We start from the raw sequence: 11,475 nt of genomic DNA, 5'->3' as shown, positions 1-11,475 counted from the left end.
ACCAAATATAAGGTTCTCACAAATCAATTTTAACTCCGCCGCATTTTTGTGCCTTTCCCATGTCAGGAGACTCTGGCCTTTGATAATCTTGCATGCTTTTTTTTTATTTAATTTAATTTATTTTATGTTTTTGGAGTTTAGTGTGAAGTCCATTTTCACTGAACTAGTACACAAAGATATATGAAAATGTGGTATGGTTGCCAATGAGACAACTCTCCATCCAAGTATATTTGTTGCAGCCTCCAGGTGCAGGATTTCCTCGCTGTGTTGAAGACCCATTGGTGGACTAATACATAGTTTACAATGTTCTCTGTATATTTACTTGATTTATTTTGTCCCTTCCATTTTTATTATTCATTATCATCTTTCAGTAGTCTTGAATGTATAAGTTGTTGCATTATTTCTCTGCGTCCTCTTCGAAATCGATGTTAAAATATAGTACTTTTTATAGAATGTGACGGGTTAAATGTGTTTTTGGCTCCTCCCTCCCCTCCTATTACATTTGAAAGTGGTGTTACAGACATCACGAGAACATAGTAATATACTTTTCTTTTTAACGCTAACCCTATATATAGTATGTAGATTCATTGTAGCTATGAAGCCATGTGTGGATTGTTGATTAAGTAGAAGTGTATCATGGATCACTTTGGCTGACCGTGCGCTATAATACCGTAGACTTATTTAATCTAAATGGATCACTTTGGCTGACCGCGCGCTATAATACCGTACACTTATGTAATCTAAATGGATCACTTTGGCTGACCGCGCGCTATAATACCGTACACTTATGTAATCTAAATGTCCAGTAACGTGATCTCTGGTGGAAATTCTGCTCGGAAAACAACATATTTTCCATATACAGGGAAGACAGGTTAAATTTTAAGGGTCTTGCACTTGAAATTATTACAAAACGCATTTATCTAAGGGTTAACACACCCTTGAATTGTATTGACATAAATGACTTATTGATTGTTTTGCTTTAAATTTGCTTTTCATAAATAAAGTAAATATTTACTAAACCTGCAGTTTTTAGTTATAACTTTATAATAGTCGTATTTCGGTCGTTGTTCATCCGGGAGTACAACCCACTAGTATTGAACTAATTGTATTTGATTCTGATTTAAATTCTTCATACATAAATGAATGAAATATTTTCTAAACTTCTTGTTTATCCTAAGTGTGATTGACATTTTATATTAAAAGCTTTGTTTTGATTCTCTGTGTACACGTGATTACAGAGTAGGTATTGAAGAAGCGTTTTACCCTTAGTACATTAACAGTACATAGTTTCGGTTGTTGGTTTGTCTTCCTTTACTAACAGCTTTGTTTTCTGTAAAGCTGTATTTGATTTTCTTATCCTTTGATTCTTTGTGGATTGTGTTTATTCTTCAATGACAATCATACAGGGAAAAAAATAGTATTAAATTTTCCATGCTTTATGTTAGCCTTTTGTGTACCAAAGGCGGGCGAAGGAAGTAAATTCAAAGTGCTGCAACAAAAGGGTATTATTTTTTTTTAAAATGAATAACTGCTATGTGCATATTTAAAATATACAAGTACACACCCGTGATATCGCGGGTCCGTGACTGAATTAAAGTATATAACTATGCCTAAGCCTTATTTTAGTAATTGGTATTGTCATCTGATAAAGTCATGTCGATTATAAGATACACAGTTTTCTCTGCTTTCAAATCTTTCTGTTTGAACCCGTCGACCTGGAACTTATCAATTATTGGAAATATTAATTATTTGGAAAACAAAAGGTCCAGGCTATCCAGGAATGGGGTATTTTTTAATCAACAGCATTGTCCTATATTAGTTATCTTAGAAAGTCTTGCTGATTGCTGAATAAAGCTACAATAGGGAACAATTTGACAATGAATGAATTTAGTAGTGTCAGCCCTTTGATTATGACCCGTGTATATAGCAAAATCCTAAATACACCGTTTGGTGGTGCGCCTGTCAAATGCGGAACGTACAGATAAGGTAATAGCTAACAGGTGAATATACTATTGGTATCGGTATCGGATTAGACCCGGAACTTGTTAATTATTGGCAATATTAATTATGTGGAAAACAAAAGGGTCTGGAGTGGTGTAATTTTTAATCTACACCATTGTCCTATATTAGTTATATATAGAGTTGAATTCTTTGATTTGTCGTTTTTACCCGATGACGGCTGACAAATTGGACCTCGTAATTTTAGTATTATAGAAATATTGAAATATATTGAAAGAGGGTTGAACGATACCGAAGGACAGTTAAACTCATAAATCGAAAATAAACTGACAACACCATGGCTAAAAAAAAGAAAAAGACAAACAGACAAACAATAGTACACAAGACACAACATAGAAAATTAAAGACTAAGCAACACCACGAACCCCGCCAAATACTCTGGGTGAATTCAGGTATTTCGGAAGGGTAAGCACCCGTCGTATTGCTCATGTTTTTCGCGCTGATGGAATATTGCTACATAGAAAAGGGAAGCTGAAATCATCTCTTTTGTCGAAAAGTTTTGTTATCAACCTACCCTCATTGTCAATTTCTAAATGTAAGTCAAGATATGGGGCATCTGTTGTATCCTTTATCTCTTGTATGATGAAATCTTGAATTACTTAGTGAGAGAACATCTTCTATATACGGAAATTAAGTTTCTGTATGAAGTCAACCTCATATCAATAAAGGAATAAGTTCGCAAGAAGAGGGGCACACATGGTTCACATTGGAATGCCCACAGTCTGTTAAAAACACGTGCCAAAGTTGAAATATGTTCTTGAGAAATATTTGAATAGACTTCCAAAATCTTTAAAAAGTTGATGTAAAATGACGATACAACCATGGATACCTTATACAAAGCCCATTGGCGGATCAAGGGGGGTTCCGGGGGTTGGAACCCTCGGGTTTTTTTTGGCAGATCAAGGCATTTGAATAGGGACATATAGATGGACCCCCCCACCCCCCACCATTTATCCTGTCGGTTGGGAACCCCCCTTTTTAAAATGGCTGGATCCGCCCCTGCAAGCCCGTTCAAAGATGGTGATGCTATCATTTGACTTCAACTCAACTCTAAAACAGAATAAAGTACTTCTATCACACATAGCTGCTTTGTCCAAGATGTAACTAATACATGAACTTTGGATGTAAGAATACCGAGATACGTCGTATAACAATGAGAATTCACAGTCGTCAAAACAGTCATATTAGGGAATAGGTTACATTGGTACTTAGTAGACCAAACGACGAAGATGTGAACTTCCACATTTGTTTATCTACTATTGAATTTTACAATTTTTTCTTTTCATAATAAGTAGACTAAATGTTCGTTGACAGTGATTTCCGACATTTTAACAGTCAGTTCTCAGACTGCTTATGTTTTAGCTACACCCAGACGTTTAATGCAACTTACACGATGTCTTTCATTATTTATCTCACAGAATTAAAGGATTTTTAATGATTTAAATGCATTAAAACGTAATTGTTTTATAAATTCTTACATACCAAAGACTTACATATAATGCATACTTTGTCCAAGGTGGTCCATTGTGTTACATCTATAAACATTAACAATATCAGTTATATTTACCACGACTACTAATATGTAAAATATGTATAAGAAAGCACGCGATACAGAAATAGAAACCCTACAAGGGATCAAATGAAAAGTTCAAACATATAAAACAATCACTTTTTGCGATGGATAAACTCATCATTTGTACCAGGATACAGGCTCTTCAGTGATGCTTGAATTATAAAACTTTAATACAAGGCAACACAATGTATGAAGTTAAAGAGCATTTAGAAACAAAAAATTCCGAACTGTTTTGCCAAATACAGTCAGGTTCGGTAATCTATTCCTTGGGTAAAACAAAATAGTAAGACGTTAATATTAAAGAGAAGTTGTATTTGTCCTTTAGTAAAGTGCTAAAAATATAAGGAAGATTTGGTTGCAAATGAGACTACTATCCACATCAAATAACGTGAATTTAAGCAATTATAGATCAACGTACTTCAACAATGAGCAAAACTTTCCTTTTGAACAAATGTGAAACAAAATAAAAACAAAAATAATATTAATTGCCGCCGACAAAAATTATTAAGGTCAAATATACAAGATGTCAGATTTCAGTTACCCGATACAAAATTTCAACCTTCTCCTCAGGATTTTTTTTATGCCCCATTTATGGGCATTATGTTTTCTGGTCTATGTGTCCATCCGTTCGTTGTTCCGTCCGTTATTCCGTCCGTCTGTCCCGCTTCAGTTTAAAGTTTTGGTCGAGGTAGTTTTTGATGAGACTGAAGTTCAATCTACTTGAAACTTAGTACACATGTTCCCTATGATTTGATCTTTCTAATTTTAATGCCAAATTAGAGATTTTTCCACATTTTTACGGTCCATTGAACATACAAAATGATAGTGCGGATGGGGCATCCGTGTACTTTGGACACATTCTTGTTGGTCATTTTTGCAGTAAACACTAACAGATTTAGAATAATGATCTTTCCAAATGTTTGAGAGGACAAAGAAACGTACAAGTTTTCCCAGGGATTCTAATTCTGATGGCGCCTGTAGTTATAAAAGTTTATTTTCAAACGGAAGTAAATGAGAATTATATTTTGATATGACTTCTCTTTGAAAGAACATATACATGTTACAGCATATGCCACTGAACACAAAACTGCAGGTTAAAAAACTGTGTTTTCAAAAGTAGGTAGTTGACCCAGCAGGTAAACTTTACATTAGCACAATCCTCTTATAAACATTAAAAAATGTGAAATGTCAATTATGGGGTGATTAACCTAAAGACAACCTGTTAAATAAATTAAGATATTCTTATAACACATTTTATTTTCATTCAGTAAAAATTAAATAAATTTTTAACAAACAGTAATTTGGTGTCTAAAGCATGTAAAAGTATATTTTCATATAAAATCAGCACCAAATTCCAATAAAAATTTTGAAATGTAAAAAAAAAGAATGAAAACTGAAAATTTAATGACAAAAATTGACCTGAATGATAATTTCTAGCAAAGAAAGAAATTATTCAACGAGAAAAGTATACTCGGAATAATATAGAATGTATCATTCAAGAAATTCTATAACAACACACGCTTTTTGATCAGTTTTTGACAGTTGAAAGCATATTTAATAACCAAACGCAATGTCAGAAAAAAAAGTTTGGCAAACATTTATAACGTCGAGGAAACCAGTACTCTTTTGAACAATATATTCATCATAGTGTCCAAACTCGAAACTCGTATGGAACAAATTGAGAAAGATGTCGCCAAAATAAATGACACCAAGCCCAAGTTAGACTCACAAGCTCAGAGAATAGACACGGTTAAAACAAAACGTAGAAGCGGTCCAAGATCGAAGCAGCAGAGTTGAAAAGAGCGCTGAGGATATCGGTCATATCGCTAATTCAATTTTAAATAAATGCTCAAACAACAAATCTCAAATAGTCGCTTAGTCCGTCAAATTGCTTAAAAATCAGTTGAGGGAAAATAATTTAGACAAAAATAATGTCGAAAAGTTGTGTGCGTTGGAAGAGGACATGACCGAACTAAAGTGGCGTTCAATGAAAAATAATCTGATCTTCACGGGTCTCATGTACCAAAAAGATGAGGATACCGAACTTAAGGTCTGTGACTTCATCTATAAAGAACTCAGAATAAGTGACCACATCTAACTTGGAAATGTACACAGATTTGGCAGGAGGGATAGAACCGGAAGCGGCCGATAGTAGCGAGATTTATTGCCAGGCGAGATCTTGAGTTGGTGCTTAAAAACTCATATCGGCTCAAGGGAACGAATTATGGAATTAGAGAACAATACCGAAAAGTAATCGAAGATAGGCACAAAACACTATACCCCGTTCTCAAGCAGGCTAAAAAAGAAAATAAAACTGCTTCTCTTGTTCGTGGCAAACTGTCATATATTGATGGAGTCCTCTATAAAGCAAATGATGATAGAAGAGAATTCCGAGAAGCGGCAAACACTAGCAATAGTATCCAGCGGAGTACCTCTTCCAAAACTACAAAAAGACTGCCTATTCAAAACAGACAAGTTCAGTAAGCTGTAAATCCACCAGTTCCACCTAGACCATTTAAGAGATCAAGAGTCAATTCCGATAACGAAATTCTTCACACTCATATATAGGACAAATCAACAAGAGGTGAACTAAAGTTTTCCTTTATCAATGTCTGCGGAATCAAATCAAAATCTTTAGCTCCTGAATTCTCAGAACTTATTTTGAAAAATCACATTTCTATTTTTGTAGAAACTAAAACTGACATCCATGATATTTTGACGCTTCCACAAGGATATAGTTATTTTTGTAAACATAGAACTAAGTTCAAAAGAACATCTGGGGGTATTATAGTAGTATATCTAGAACAGTATTTAACATTTCACAAAACTGGCAGTGAATTCGTGCAGTGGTTGAACCTATAAAATGACTTACTAACTGATAACATTTTAATTGGATGCGTATACATTTCACCCGAAGGTTCAAAATACTCATCGTTAGATGCTTTTAATGAAATTGAAACAGAGTATCTACAGTTATTAGAACACAATACGAAATGTTGTCTAATAGGCGATTTTAATGCAAAGACATTAACTTTGCAAGATTTTATTTCCCCAGAACGATTTGTCTTAGATATGTTTCATCTTGATGATGAGGTCACACTGGAGTATTTTTATAATTATGATTCTGTTATTGCAAATGATATTTTATTAGAGAGAAAATCTAAATGCAAGACGTGTCGAGTAAACCCTTATGGTCATAGACTTCTAATATGTGTACGAAAATGAATTTATCTATAGCTAACTCTAGAATTGGTAAAGACAAAAATATAGGCAGAATAACATGCAATGATGCTAGTGTAGTAGACTATCTCATTGTGTCTTCAGATTTATTTCCATTTATCAAATATTTTGAAATAGACGAATTTAATCCAATCCTCTCTGATGTGCACAGTAAACTATGCTTTAGTATAAACACGGAACAGATTATAAAAGAACAAAATATTGAGACGCCCCAACGTCAAACTGCCAAGTGGTGCAGCTCAAAGGGTAATATATTTATCGATTATGTTAAGGATAAACAATCGGATCAGTTAAAAGAAATAGGAAACGTGCTTATTAATTTACTTATAGCTGATAATGTTGACCAAGCAGACCTTGATGATGTAACAAGTAATATTTGTAAAATGTTTAACGATTCCTCAAAGATTATTTTTTGAAACTAAATGAACGGGTTTCTTTCATAAAAAACAAAACGAGAGACCTTTGTTCACAGGTACCTGTAAAAATAGTGAAACTAATTTTATCAAGCAGAACAAAGATACAAATTTTCAAAAAATATAACAAATAAAAAAGTCATGAAAGAAGCTATTATTTCATATAAAAAAGCAATGAATAGCTCATATCATACATACCACGAGAATTTTGACAATGACTTGAACGTCAAGTCAAAATCTGACCCTAAAAACTTACGGAAATATTTAAATAGTATTGGGAAACCACAGTCAAGTAATAAAATCCCAGTAGGTATTGAACAATTTCTTGAATATTTTGAAAAATTAAATATGTCTGATGAGGAGGGATACTATCCTGATATTGATTTTAATAAAGTCCCTCTAGAAAATATTAATCGAATTCTGAATTCTGTCATTACAGATGAAGAAATTTTAAAAGTGATTAAAAATCTTAAAAATAGCAAAGCTGCAGGATACGATGGTATAGTTAATGAACATATTAAATCTACTGTTCCTATTAATGCTTATCTATCACAAACTTTTTAATATTGTGCTAAACACAGGAAAGATTCCTTCAGTTTTGTCAAAAGGTGTGATTAAACCGCTTTACAAGAATAAAGGGGACAAATGTGACACAAACAACTAAGACTTTTTGATGCCCTTGTACAGCCAGTTCTCATCTACGACTGTGAGTTGTGGGGTTTTGAAAACTCGTATAATTCAGAAAAGATACACCTTCAGTTTTGTAGACATATTCTTTGGGTTAGAACAACCACTCCAAATTTTATGATTTATTGTGAGCTTGGTCGATGACCGATCGATATCATAATCAAAATTAGAATAGTTGATTTTCGGAACCGAATTGTTTACAATAATCATAAACTTTCTTCTATTCTATATCATACAATGTTCAAATTAAACGAATCCAGATTGCATAAGTTTAAATGGATTGAACATGTCAAATCCATATTTGACAATACTTGATTTAACTGTATATGGGATATTCAATCAAAAATATATCCAATTCAGTTAAAAAAAAAAAGTAAAATCACAAAAATACTGAACTCAGAGGAAAACCTGATGGGAAAGTCCATAATAACATGGCAAAAATCAAATGACAAAACAAATAAAAAACGAATGGAAAAGAACTGTCATATTCCTGACTTGTAGCAGGCATTTTCAAATGTAGAAAATGGTGGATTAAACCTGGTTTTAAATGCGCTAAACCTCTCACTTTGATGACAGTCTCATCAAATTCCGTTATATTTACAATGATGCGTGAACTAAACAGACATAATAAATAAAATAGTCAAAATAACGGTACAACAGTCATCATCGTGTAACAATTTTAAAAGTTACAATTTAACAGAACACAAAAACATCTATCTTCAAACACATTCATTGATTTGCGTGTCTTACACCAGAAAATTTTATACGTCACATATATTTGTCGTTCAATGTATATACAAACAATTTTTCAAATTTCACATGGGCAATCTTAGCATACAGGGTTAAAAAATCAAAAGAATGTAAGAATTAATTTCAGAAATAGACCGAGATTTTAAATAGTCCAAAAGTTATAAAACGAGTATAACGCAAACATTATCAGACGAATTCATCCAACAATGGCACTCTCAAATCAAAAACTCATCGAGGGGGAATATTACGGTCTTTTCAAAATCGACTTTGGCTTAGAAAAATATTTATTAAGACTCTTATCTGCAGATCGTAAAAATATAGCTAAGCTGCGATGTGATCTAAAAATACCAATTGAAACAGGAAGATGATGAAAGACAGTGTCATCTCTGCTCCTTGTCAATTGGAAATGAGTTTACTTATTTGAGTGCCAATCTGATATTGTTAAAAATATCAGAATAAAATATATTTCAGAATGTTACCGCATTTATCAATGTGATGAAAAAATCAAGGGATTGCTTTCATTTAGCTATATCAAAGTTCTTAAAAACTTATCATTTATTTATTAAGAAATTAGTTAAAATATCTCAATTACATGTAGTATGATTATATGTTAACATTGTTTTGTAGTAACCATAATTATGACTATGTATTTTGCCTCTTGTTGCACATGTAAATATGTGTTTGTCTGAATGTTTCAAAATAAAGTATATTGTTATTGTTATTGTATGAGCATGAAAAAAAGTTTTTATGTAAGATGCATGTTTTTGTTTTTAAAATGAAAATTGTTGAATGAAAGACATCAATTACAACTTATTATTTCAAATCATCCTACAAGAAATTAGTACTTTACAAACAGTTATTCAAACCTTACTGAAATAAAGTACAGTTTGTTAAAAAAAAAACACAGAACAAAATGTTTGAAATTGTGCAGATGAATAAAAGTAATTACAACAAAAATCACAAATACTATCATGACTATATGAACACAAAACAAATGATAAATTTTAATATGTTTTAGAAACAATATGATGAGTATAAAATTCTGAATAGAAATGACCCGCAATGAAGTTTATTTTAGCCTCACAAACGAGGAAATACGGCTATTAATATGTAAAACTTCATGGAAAACACTAGTCATTTAAGGTAAACGTGGAATGTCGTTTAAAACAAATGTAAAAACTACAATACAAATCACAGATACACACATAATTATTGATGATGTTCTTTCCATTAACAATCCAAAGTTTTCTGATTGGGTCCCATTAATATATCCCCCAGAACTAGAAATTAAAAAACAACAGAGACGGCTTCCTCCGCCTCATTTTTAGACTTATATCTCGAATTTGACATACACAGTCATTTTAGTACCGGAATTGATGACAAACGAAAAGATTTTAATTTAGTATTATAACCCCCCACCTGAGTAGCAATATACATGTACCAACTTCATCTGCATATGGGATATACATTTCTCAACTTATTCGATATTCAAGAGCTTGCAGGTCCTACACAGACTTTTTATAACGTCACCAGTGTCTGCCCAGAAAGTTGATGAACCAGAGATATGCCAAAGAACGTCCATTTTCTAAAAAGTTGATCGGAAGGTACCAAGACCTTGTTGATAAATGTTCCGTATCAACTTCACAAATAATACCTGATGGTCTTGATGTATAGATTCTGCGTACTGATGTTATTTATATATCATCTTAACAACGTATTATGTTGTTCTTTCATTTGTCTTTGTTCCATTATTAATATTACTTTTACTGTTTGGTTTGTTTTCTGTGATATCCATTTGACGTGGCTCGGTACATATACATCCCGTCAATGTGTTTGTATTAGCTTTCATTTTTGCTGGTGTGTTTTGCATATGCAACTTTTTGTGTTTCTTTTGATCTTATAGCGTGACTGTATTTTAAAAGGTCCCGTCATTATTTTTTGGTCCTTTTATATTATATTATGTTATTGTTCTATTATATATTTGAAAATACTTTAAACGAAAGGAACATATCCTATATCATTTGTGAAACGGTTATTCCATAACGGTCAACCAACTTGTGATGGCGTCCGTAAAATTTACGAAGGGATGATATCAACTTCACCATTTGGAACTCTTGATTTAATAGCTTCCTTGTGAGCAGTAACCCTCTATCAAGAAAATCATGGTAGGAAATGCAAGCACGGGAATATCGTATCAATTGGGAGATATATACCCCGTATGCAGGTGCTGCTGGAATGTTGCTAAATAGAAATGGAAAGTTCACAATTGGAAAGCTGAATTCATTTCTTTTGTCGTAAAGTTTTGTTTTCAACCAACCCTAAATGATTGTTTGTTTTGAGATTGTAACACAGTGATGACTGATGTAACCATTTTTTTACTTTTATTTAGTATGCCTGTTTTGTTCACGTATCGTTGTAAATATAACGGAATTTGATGCGACTGTCATATGAGCGAGAGGTTTAACGCTATAAAACCAGGTTCAATCCACCATTTTCTACATTTGAAAATGCCTGTACTAAGTCATAAATATGACAGTTGTTGTCCATTCGTTTGATGTGTTTTGTCGTTTGATTTTGCCATTTGATTAAAGACTTTACGAATGAATTTTCCTCGGAGCTAAGTATTTTTGTGATTTTTCTTTTTAATAAGATCATCATCAAGAAGACCGTGTCAATGTAAAGATTAACATAGCATCAAAATATTTTATTTGAAATTCAAAATAGAGACACAACAGAAAGCAACCCTATATCAAAAATTGATATATGATTGAAGAGATCATAGGAACCTTGAAC

This window comes from Mytilus galloprovincialis, chromosome 6, assembly GCF_965363235.1.
Source record: "Mytilus galloprovincialis chromosome 6, xbMytGall1.hap1.1, whole genome shotgun sequence".
NCBI lineage: Eukaryota > Metazoa > Mollusca > Bivalvia > Mytilida > Mytilidae > Mytilus > Mytilus galloprovincialis.
This window is presented reverse-complemented; position numbering follows the sequence as displayed.